Here is an 11,216-nt window from a genome sequence, read left to right as displayed (position 1 = left end):
TAATTTCATAAATCTGTTTGGGGTAGTTTAATTGGTAATGGAAAATCTTGTGTTATCTTCCAATAAGGGTGAGAAGTTGGACCTGATGAAGATGTAGTCATACCAAACTTACAAAAAAATATGTTTGTTTGGAGTAATTCAATTGGTAATGGCAAATCTTGTGTTATCTTCCAATCGGGATGAGAAATTAGAATTGATGAAGATGTAATCCTACCAAACTTACAAACAAACAAACAAAAAAATCATCTGCTTGAAATAACTCAATTAACAATAACAAATCTTATGTTATCCCAATAAAAATAAAAAATTAAACATAATAAAAATATAATGCTACTAAACTTATCTCTCTTAAAAATTAAACCACATACTACCTTTATTACAATTTAATTTCATATCAAAAGGAAAACCCTTATTTTTCTATTTCACTCTCGTTCCAATTAGCCAAGGAGATAACAAAACAAGTCCATGCGTTCTAATGAACAAAGTCAATAATTGAAACAAAGTTACATCGGGCACTTACATCATTACATCATCGACAGGTGGGCCTCAGTTTCCATCGTGCAATTACATAATTACATCATTTATTAGTGAGCCTGGCTTCAGGTCCCTCAGTTTCAAATTATAGAATTTGGAGGACACAGCTAGCCTAGCCTCCTATTTATGGATGAGAAATTGATTGGCATGCAATGTGCCTACCCTGTGTTTGGTCACGGTACAACTTTCCAAAATAATATAAACCAAAGTCCTTATTAAAAGGACCCTGAATTTAAACAACCTCATGAGTTCAATTAAGTTGAATTTTTTAAAGGAAATTATATGATCACTTTAATAATAAGCCAACCAAATAGTTATCATTGACATGTTTATCATTCGTTCTGAAATACTGATCAATTTATTACACTTTAATAACATATATTTATTATATATATCAGCATTCATTTAAACACGGATCTATTTTAGGGTGGAAAAAATAATGTATATTTTTTTATTGTTTAAATATTCTGGAGTGTTATAAAATCATCTGTTTGGAGTAGCTCAATTAACAATAATAAATTTTATGTTATCCCAATAAAAATAAAAAATTAAATATAATATTAAAATATTATATTCATAATTACATTAGATAGTTTATTTTATGCAACATATATATATATATATATAAAGTTGATATCACGTGTTAAAATGTTTTTGAAAAGTATAAGGTTTAAACATCTTACTCACATATTTTTATTTTACTTTATCTCTAAATATTTCATATGAAATTATATTAGATCATATCGAAAAGTAATTAAACATTCTTTTTTATTATATAAAATATATTTATAATAATTGGCTCACTCCATCATATATATATATATATATATATTTACAAAGTTAATTATATATATATCTATCTATCTATATATATATATATACTTCAAACCCTAGAATTATTTTAGGTCTATGTCATCTTCACTTGTTTTTTAGCTATATCATGTTAATTTTTGTTAGAGCTATATTGTCTTTTGGTTTAGATAATTGTAATATATTTTTTACACATTAAATTCACCACACATCATCATAACATCATCACATTATTGGCAATTATGTAAAAAGAAAGACACCAAAATTTAATCAGAAATCTCGCCTCAAAAAATAATGCGAAAAAAAAGTAATACCAACCTGTACTCTTTACCTATACTAATTATCATAACATCATCACATCATTAACAATTATATAAAAACGAAAATACCAAACTTTGATCAGAACCACAGAAGTTGGAATCTAATCAATTGAATTGCACGCCAAAAAAGATAATACCAACATGTGCTCTTTAAATGTACCGGTTTTCTAATTTCAAATCAGTTTCTTGCCCATTTTTACGGGCATACTGTTGTATTGTTAGGAGTCTTTTTGTTTGGAGGGAGCAATCTATTTAAACGACATAGAGACTATAACGGGGATTCCGGATCACAAAAAAGTGTACAGTAAAATGGGATTGAATATATATATTCCACAACCTGTTAGAAGGGGGAGTGCAACTGATCTGTAATTCGAGTGCATTATTGTAATTGGAGAGCAGATTTGATGTAGTCGATAATTTCTTTGATCCTGTAAAGAGTTGGCTTTGGCACTATTGTTGAGTCAAATTATGGAGGAACCAGAGAATCAAAGAATTGTAAAAGGCATTGGAAATAATTACAATTTCATTTTTCGTGCACTGCTGTAAAGTTGGATGATGCTTTTATTATTTCCAAGGTTAAAAAAACAAATTTAATTTAATTTTTACACCAGTTAGTATGGTAACAGTCAAAGGTGCATTATTGGGGTTGGTTGTTTTATACTCATTGTTGTGAGGTTGAAGTTTTCTTTTGCGGGATTTGTAGAGTTTATATCAAAACTGTAAACGAGTTTATGGAAGCTAATTTAAAGTGATAAATAATTCTTGAAGATGAACCATATTAATTGGTTCACCCAATTCTTAATAATGTGATTAATCCAAAAAACATTTATTTACAATATAAATCACAAAAGTCTTGAATCTAATAATAAATAGTTATTTATTTGTTATTAATATATTTTTCTTATTAAATTTTATGTTTTTTTTACAAAAAAACTATTTGCCTGTACCATATAAACTTAAAAATGAATTCATATTTAATTAGATTTAATTCTTTACATATTTGATTATACCATGTATGGGTCATTGAATTATTTTGGTGATATACAAGTTACAATTTCAGTTCTTCCTCTTCCCTTTTAGATAATAAGCTCTTGGTTAAGAAGAAGGTTATCCTTATCTTCGCCAAGATAAGTTCCCTTACATCATAAATTAAGATTATATCTGCATTTTTATTTTCTACTTCGCACAAAGTCCTTTTTAGTAGTGGCAAAGCATCGTAACGGTTTGATCGAGCTGCATATCGGTCAATTCTATGTCGATCAATTTTATCACTTAAACCTAATATTTCATTCAAACTATTAAAGAGTAAGCAAGCAGATTTGCGTATATTTTGTATATAAATTTATATTTTTTATTATTATAAGATTAGTGACATTTAACACAATTTAACAATTTGCCACATTTGTAACATTAAATTGTAAAAGTAATTTCCAATTATATTTATTTTTTTCATTTTAGAATTGATAAGATATATTAATATTATATTATAATATCATAATACATTACTTAGTTAGTTTAATAGTAATAAATATAATATAATGATGTTATGACTAAGATTAAATAGGAGTAACATATATGACTATAAAATTAGGATTAACATAATTTAAACCTATAATATATGATAGTATAGAATTAACATATAAGGATATTTAGTATTATAGCATTTAGGTATATGATAGTATGTTGTATGCATTATAGTATATAGTCAGATGTAAAAATAGTATTGTTATATTTTATTGATATATATAATAACATATATATGATATTAGTATAGGATTTGATATAGGAAATCTATCTTAATAGACATGAGTATTAGTATTGGTATTGACAATAAAAATTAATGGTAGTTTAATATTATTTAATATAATTATATAGTATTTATATTAATATAAATTGTTATTTAATATTATATTGATATTATATAGTACTAGCATTTATGTAACATAGTAGGATTATAATCAGTCTTATATTTTAGTTATATTTATCTATATAACTGGTAGAAATTAACATAAACTTATTTAGGATATATTACTATGATATAGGTAATATTAACTTAATATTATAGGCATAACATAGGGGATGAATACTAACACATTAGGATCTAATATAACCTTAATATTGGGTAATATTAGCATGTATTTAACATTGTATCCCCTTGACTTAGTATTATATTGGTTAGCAAATTAGGATTAGGTTAGATTAACCCTTAATTTAGGCTAGATTAACCTTAGGCTAGTCTTAGGAAAATGGGTAATTGGACCCAATAGAACTAGTTGGAACCACCATCCCCAATGGAAAAGGATCTGATTTGGGGCCCTGACTGGGTGGTTCCCCCTGATGTTGATGGAAGTCATTTTTACCCATCAACATGACACAAAGACTGAATTCAAATATGGATATATCCATATACAAATATGTAAATAGCTGATATTCTTAGCTTGGTGACTAACAATGTTGATTAGCCATGAAATCACCAACCAAATTTAAGATGTATATATTCACCCTTATATAGTATAACTTGCATGGTTGGTAAGGTCGTGATCAACATTGGGTTTCGTCCATAGGGGCTTCACTTAATGACCCTCTCACATATCACATGTGTTTGTGGTATATTAAACAATACCCATAATTTGACTACATATTGGAAAACACCTCTAAAATTCACATTATTTAACCCCCTACCAATACAAACCCAATACACCTTCCCAATTTAGAAAAGCCCTAGTTTCACTAGATATTGTAGGTAACCATTTTTTCATTAACATTTTTATACCCTTTTATATTTTTTCATTAACTTTGAGCTCCATTTTTTATACCTGCCAATGTAAAAACACTTTACTCCCTATATATTCCTCAATATATTATGTCATTTTTCCCTCAATATATGTCTCCCAATATGAATGCACGTGGTATGGTATTGCTCCCCTTGTGAAGCCCCCATGGTTTCGTAGTGTGAATACTACGCCTCCATAAAGGCGTGATAGGTGGGGAATAATACCACCAGTTTCAAATGTGGGTTGCATCTTGTCATATAGACCTATATGCGATGTGAGTTGGTCACAAGTGGGTTAGGGTCTAATCTCACGAACTATTACAACATTAAGTACATAAGGCCGCCCAATGGTTTTTGGATTGAATTGACATTGTTATTCACACTTAAGGGCAAGTGACTATTGTCGCATATGGGAGCATATTTCTCCCAATAGAGCATAGTTAAATTTGTTTCCCTTAACCCAAATACAACATAGTTGGTGGAATGTGTGGAGCATAAGAGAAGTTGTTTGAATTTTTCGGTGTGGTGGCATCATCGAAACTAAATGGGATGTAGTTGGAGTAACACCATGTAGTATGATACATGTAGCATCATGTAATGATTACACATTGCCACCATTGGTCAAGGCAAAGTTGACTGAAAGGATGCAGGTCCATCGACTATAGACGTTGTTGATGTAATGTATCTAGATTACCAGTTTACGTAGTTTCAGGGAAGATAACCAAATCTTACACCCTTGAAAGATTAGGTAGTTTTTTTTCGTATAGAATGAGGTTACTAGGGCAGTTATATGTTATATAAGATATAGATATATGAGTATATTGTAATGTACCTTTAGGAATTATGTATTAGTGTCAATACTATATATATATATATATATATATATATATATATATATATATATATATATATATATATATATATATATATATATATATATTGCTCACATGCACATATACATATATGCATATGATTATTTCATGATCGCCAATGCAAGTTATCGTTAGGGTCAACATGTATTTTGTGAAGTGGGTATTGAAATGTGACCACATCTCCAACGTTAATACTAATGAGTAATGTCACGTCGACAGAAGGCCTACTCACTAGAGTCACTCTAAGAGACATGGATGTTAAATCTGGGCTCTAATGAATGAGCTATGTTGATAAGTATATATAAATAAAAATACATAGGGCATGGTATGGCGTGTATGTGTAAACTCTTCCCACCCAGGTATAAGAATTTTTGCATGCCATAACCCTGTTGACCAAACCAAGATGACCATCGGAGCACACACACACACACACATATATATATATATATATATATATATATATATATATATATCTATATATATATATATATATATATATATATATATATATATATATATATATATATATATATATGCAATGGTAACTGGAAGTTCAAGGCAGCTCAAATTAAAAGGGTGTCGACTAGAGGAGATAGGTGGGTGAAACTTTGTAATTATGCAATGCATGGTTAATGCCTACATAGGTTTGGAAATGTTTATATATATAAGTGTACATATAAAAGTGTAATTCCATTCTATTATAATCACAAGATGATAACTTACACATACATATAATATAATATAATTGTATGAGTGTATGTGCGTGTGTGTATGCATCGTCGACAGGGGAAGGGCCCTTTACCATAGATATAACTAAATCGATTTTATCGTTATTGTTAGCCTCCTGTTGCAACAGGGTATCATCTTTCATGATTGACATTTTTACATGCCAAATATGTCATACTTGGCAAGCTGTAGTGTTCCATATTTCCAGAAGATACCATGAGAGTGTGCTAGTCCAAATGCCACTGCTGAGATTCCATTTTGAGGAGTTGTCCCAGTTTTGAAGAATTTTCATTTAAGGGAGGTCCAAACAGTCTAATCTTGGTCTCCCTAGGTTTCAATTTCCTATTGTAGAATATAGAGAATGCATCTGTCCAAACAGTTTAACCTTGGCATATTTTGTAGATAGGTAGAGAATCAAAGGGACCCAACTGTTTAATCTGGGCCCTGGCAGAAATAAGTGTAGATTTAGATAGGAAAAATTCAAAAGAAAAATTTGTAATTCTGGATCTGCAAGTATAAGTGCACCCAAATCAGAAAAGAAGAAAAAATGTTAGGAAAGTAGGATGGGTAGGTAGCTGTGGTTGCAGAAAGCTGATTCATGATCAATTTTGTGTTTCAAACTGTGTTTTATCTTTACAGATCACATTGCAGGCAGTTTTCATTCAGAAAGAGATCAAAGCTGGACATCACTAACTTCCCCTTCTTCTAATTCCCCAAGTCCCTTACTAACTCCCCAAAGAGGTCAAGATCTACTTGATTCCTCTTAGCTTCATCATCATCCATATCAGTCACCTTGGTGAAGATCTCCTTCACTCAAGGATCTCAGTTCCTTTCAAGTTATTTTCCCCAAAATTTAGCCTAAGGTCCCCGACCTTAGCGCTTGCTGGTCACCTTCATATTAACTATTAATAGTATTATATAACTCCCTATCAGTTTTCCCATTCCCCTACTAAAGCTATGTACATATAACTCCCCTATGTAAATATCCCCTCCCTGGCAATATAGCCATATTTTTATAAGTCCGGGGAAAAATAGTCCATCTAGGGCTGTTTTAGCCCATCCGAGTCATAGCAGGGGTTAGATGACACCTGGTCATGCTAACAACCTCTCCCCTAGCCCTAAAAACCCTCAAAAACCCATGTTTTACCCCTCATCCCCAAGTCCTAGCTGTAAATATTTCAACCGCGCTCATTTTACATCCATAAACCCCCTTACCCCGCCCCTAACCCAAAGTTTTTCGTGTAAAATATTAACCCCGCCCCTATTAACCCTCATAATCCACCGTTCCCTAAGTTCTAACCCACCGCGCGCATTATTAAAAAGGAATATTCTTTGAATATTCCCCCGCCATATCTCCCCGCTGTATTACCTTCGCCACCAGCCGTCGGATTATCCACCCCGCAGATCAACGGCTGGCGGGCCGTCCCATCCCCGAGCTGCCCGAACTTTAGCGTCCGAGAGATGGGCGGTATTGCTGCCATACTCCCACCACGCGTCAGCTCCTAGGCTGTGGCGGAGGCCCCCCTCACGAAACCGCTCTCCCCCAAAGGTGGTGCGCCACAATACCGCTTACCGCCTCCTGCCCGGTGACGTCACCGCATACGTCACCCCCTGCATAGTCACTGCTTACGTCACCCCCCTCTGCCCAGTCACATGTCCAGTCATTTGCCTGCGTGGCCCCCTGCCACGTGTCATGCCATGTCGTCGTCCGTACATGATGACGTCATGCTGACGTCATCTCGCCACGTCATCATGCTAACATCATCGCTGACGTCACCCGCCGTACAACGTCACATCATGCTGATGTCATCAGCACTTTTTTGGCGCGAAGGAGCAAAAGTCGCACTTCGGAGCCCCAGAATCCAATTCTGAGGCAGTTTTTGATGAGCGATTTGTGCCTATCTTTCCATTATGCAGCCCCCAAGAAGCCCGAAAGGCGCAAAAATGACCCGTTTTCTTCGCAGAACATACCGAAAGGATCAGAAGACAGTTCCAGAGGATGCAGAGGCCGAACAGCGGCCATCAATGTGTGATTAGACCCGCAGCACATCAGAATAGCAGTCCAGATTTTGTCAAAAGAGTATCAGAAGAAAGAAAAGACGCCCAAGAGTATCAGCAAAGATTTTTTAGGGGCTCGAAGCACCTGTACATTAATGAAGCCCCCAGAAAGTCAAATCAGGCATCATCAGCCCTTCCTTACCTTCAAATCACAATTAAGGCATTCAAAGCCACAGGACAGCAAAGAAGCAGAAGCCCATGCACATTTATTTCAGAAGCACCTGCACCAAGCCACCAAGGACTACATAAGTTATTCAGTTTTGATACAGCCGCCCCAGCGCAGCCTGAGATATTTTCATGCATTTATTTCAGATAGGAGTAGGTAAATTAATTATTCTTTATGACCTAATTAGGTCAAGATGTAATAAAGAACTCTGTAGATAGTTTTGCCCTATATATACCACCCTCTGTATAGTTTTAAGGGTTGGTCGATTGAGAATTTTCACTAGAGACTCGCACTGTATACCTCACTGTTTCTATAATCAAAGATTGCAGAAAGCTTGGATAACAGACTGTCTGTTGTAAATGAAAGTTTTGGAGATATGAAGATGGAATTCTTGTGCTGCAGCCTGAAGCAATAAGTGCATCTTACCTCTGTTTATTGTTATCACTATCTAAATAGCAGAAAGAAAGAATAGCCTAGAATTAGTTTAAATACTCTCTATGCTCAATTTCTGCTATTTCTTTATGTTTTCCTCTAATTGAATTGGTTATGAATATGAATTCCTTCTGGCCCATGTTTACCCCAATTCACCTGTGTTTGCCAGTTATCTAGGGATTCTTAACTGCCCCTAGGTAGCGCCTTGTCATTTTCCCTTGTTAAGCATAATTGAGAGATTCTTAACTGCCTCTCATTACTTAGCACTTTTCTCCATCCCTTAAACCTGGAACATTGTTTCATGCTCAGCTATCTTGCTCCATTTTCCCTCACTGTTATTAAGGAAAAGCACCAATAGTTTTTTTCCTTGACTCCATGCCCAATGGTTTGAAACTTCCAGACTATGCCTTGCCTCTCTGTTTGAAAACGTCAATTTTCTCACCAAAAACAAAACAAAAACCCTCTGAACTCGAGACCTACCCTAAAATCCTTTTCAAACAAAGTTAAATCTAAAAGAGAGAGCCCTCTCTGATTGCAGGTTGGCTAGAACCTGCAGTCCAAAGTTGGTCTGTGGTTACCTCGGCCGTATCCTTTCCGGAGCTTAAGGACAACCTGAGTGATAACATAATGGCGACTCCACTGGGGAATTCTAATCCTCAGAAAGTTTTATTGATTAAGTTGGAAAGCTCCACTGGGAACTTCCTCAGATAGTTTCACGAAGAAGGTAAGAAAGCTCTGCTGAGACCATAAATCAAACTTTCCAATTGCTGTTTATCTCTTAAAACTACAGATGAAGCCTGAATGTCAGCCAGGAAGCCTTTGAGACTGTTTTTTGCTTTGCATTAACAGGAGTAAATAAATGCTGCTTCAGTCAATCTTCATGCTAGTTTTAAGTTACAAACAAGCTGTCCCATATTTTAATTAGTCCCTTGTCGATTACAAAAACATTCCCAGGAAAAATACCCAAAAAACAATTCGGAAGCTGGCTCCCAAGAAAAATCCATGATATACAAGGTCAAATCCAGACCCCAACCCTCCAGCTGTTTTTGAAAACCCTAATATAATCCCGAAAATTCTTAGGAAGCAAGAAGGACAGGAAAATTTTGATGATTTGAGCCCTGAAACAACTTACCCTAGCTGTTTTCCGACTCCTGTCAAGGTCTTGTTCCGTTCAACCCCTATTTCCATCAGTTCATCATCTACATCCCATAGTACTCCTTCCACTCCTTCATTCACTGCACATACTGACACCACTGTTGTTTCCAGCGTTCCAGTTACTCCTGTGATCCCCGTCACTCCAGTTGTTCCACTTATCCCTGTTGTTCCACTTATACCTGCCAATATGGCTAATAGATATGCACCCCTGCAATTACCTGCTAATGCTGGGGCTTTACCTCAAGACTACCAATCTAAAATCACATATTTTGACAGCACCGGTCCTTTCACAGCCATTCAGCATACCAAAAAGATGCAAGACTATTTTGAAAACTATGAGATAGACGATGATAGTGTTAGGATGAGAATTTTTGTTCAGAGTTTGACAGGTGATGTAAGAACTTGGTTCAGATCACTTGCTGCAAATTCCATAACCACCCCAGATGAGCTTTACCAATCCTTTACCAACAGATGGGAGAAAAAGAAAGACCCCTTGCACATACTAGCTGAATATGATACGATCAAACGAGGTCCTCAAGAGACTGTTCTAGAGTACTGTGCAAGATTCAATAATGTATATAACGCAATACCACAGAACTTAAGGCCTCCACCTGATCTGGCCTTGTACAAATTTCCCGATGGATTCGACCCGGATATGGCATACCAGTTAAAAGAAAGAGCTCCTCAAACCCTTGCAGACATGCAAAATGTTGCTGTCAGCGTAGAAGCCAATTTAATTGCCAAAAGAAACCGAGCTAGAATGGAAAGAAGAACCACCTTTAAAGAAGAACCCTCAGCCTTTGACCAAAAGCTTGATGCTATTATCAATGGCCTGCAAAGGCTAGGAGAAAGAGTAGAAAATGTTGAGAGAAAAGCATCATGGGAAGGACAACAGTCTAATACCATAAGGAACCCAAATTTTAGAAAAACACAGAACACAAATGCTGGTAGGCCTAACCAAGACCATGATATAAGACCCCCTTTCCAAGATAATTATGTTGAAGGATCTACTTCTAGTGAACCCATAGAGGACAATCACATGAACTTAATGGATCTAAAGGGCGAGCATCAAACTGTCATGTCCCAAGAAGACCAAAATGAACCCGATTACAATCAGTTTCAGACCAAGTCTGGCGAGTCTTTTGATTTTAAACAAGGTTATGATACCGCTGTGTATGAAGTACACAAACAATATAAGCTGAGAACTAGGACCATTGACATTTCCGAACCTAGTAAAACAAAGGATAGCAAACAGCCAAACAAGATCAAAGGCAAGGCTGTCACAACAGAACCAGCTGATATACCTGTTCCAAACCCGCATCAAGTGACTGTAGAAGACATAACAGATTCGCAGCCTTTGCCATCCCATT

This window comes from Pinus tabuliformis, chromosome 5_2 (genome assembly GCF_031772625.1).
Source record: "Pinus tabuliformis cultivar Carrire ecotype Pingquan chromosome 5_2, CPIR1, whole genome shotgun sequence".
Classification (NCBI taxonomy): Eukaryota; Viridiplantae; Streptophyta; class Pinopsida; order Pinales; family Pinaceae; genus Pinus; species Pinus tabuliformis.
Note: the sequence above shows the minus strand (reverse complement) of the source record.